The sequence below is a fragment of the Cebus imitator genome, unplaced genomic scaffold (genome assembly GCF_001604975.1).
Source record: "Cebus imitator isolate Cc_AM_T3 unplaced genomic scaffold, Cebus_imitator-1.0 Scaffold11, whole genome shotgun sequence".
NCBI classification, from domain to species: Eukaryota; Metazoa; Chordata; class Mammalia; order Primates; family Cebidae; genus Cebus; species Cebus imitator.
This window is the reverse complement of record NW_016107326.1, coordinates 4,163,429-4,165,040: the sequence shown is the minus strand read 5'-3', so window position 1 is coordinate 4,165,040 and position 1,612 is coordinate 4,163,429.

Here is a 1,612-nt window from a genome sequence, read left to right as displayed (position 1 = left end):
AATAAGCATATAAAGAAATATTTTTCCACAGCTATGCAGTGTTTTTGTGTTTTAAGCTCTTGTTTAAAGAGTTTAAAAAATTAAGCTTTATAAAGTAAGTTACAGTAGCCTAAGGTTAATTTATTATTGAAGAAAGAAAAATTGTTTTTTATAAATGTAGCCTAAGTGCACAGTGTTTATAAAGTCTATAGCAGTGTACAGCAGTGTCCCAGCCTTCAGCCACTCCCCGCTCACTCACGGACCCACCCGGAGCCACTTCCAGCCCTGCAGGCTCCCTTCGCGCTGAGTGCCCTGTGCAGGCGTACATTCATCTTTTGTACCATATTTTTACTGCACCTTTTCTATGTTCAGCTGTATTTAGATATACAAATACTTACCAATGTATTACTGTTGATGACAGTATTCAGCACAGTAACACGTTACACAGGTGTGTAGTCTAGGAGGAGCAGGCCATACCTACAGGCCTACCATGTGTCCTAGGTATGTAGAAGGCCCTACCCATCTAGGTTTGTGTAAGTATATTCTGTGATGTCTGCACAATGACAAAATTGCCTAACACATTTCTCAGGGCAGATCTCCATCATTAAGTGATACATATCTGTATATAATTTTTCTTCTTATACCCATTAATAATAATATTTCTATAGAAATAGATTTCCTAATATTGGGCCATACTAGCAATCTAAGAAGAACTCCACTGGGTCATGATGTATTTATTCTTTTAATGTGCTGCTGGAGTTTCTTCATTAGTATTTCATCTAGAATCTTTACATTGATATTTATGGCCGATTCTATGGGTTAGAGTGTTCTTTTTGTGTGCAATCTTTGTGGCATTCATATTATATACTTGGTTCATTAACAAAAACTGGAAATGTTATCTCTTTTTATATCCTCTGGAGAAATTAAAATAAGATATTGGAGTTGTCTTTAAAGGTTTTACAGAATTCCTCTGTAACTGCTGAAATTTGAGGGGTTATTTATTTATTTTTTAACAATTTCCTATTTCTTTTGCAGTAATTGACCTGTTTAAATTTTTTTCTCTTCTAAATCGATTATGGGCCCAGCGCGGTGGCTCACACTATAATCCCAGCACTTTGGAAGGCCAAGGCTGGTGGATCACTTGAGGTCAGGAGTTCGAGACCAGCCTGGACAACATGGCAAACCCCTGTCTCTACTAAAATTACAAAAATTAGCCAGGCATGGTAGCACACGCCTATAAGCCCTGCTACTTGGGTGGCTGAGGCAGGAAAATCACTTGAACCCAGAAAGCGGAGGGTGCAGTGAACTGAGATGGTACCACTGAACTCCAGCCTGGGCAACAGAGGGAGACAAAAAAATAAATCAATTATGGTAAATGATACTTTTCTAGAAAAAAATTTTCTTCATTTTTATATGAGATTTCCTCTGTATTTGTGGTTATTTTCCTCTTATCAATAAATTTCTTTTTTTGAGACGGAGTCTTGCTCTGTCACCCAGGCTGGAGTGCAGTGGAGTAATCTCAGCTCACCGCAACCTCCGCCACCCAGGTTCAAGAGATTCTCCTGCCTCAGCCTCCTGAGTGCTGGAACTACAGGTATGCACCACCACGCCTGGCTAATTTTTTCATATTTTT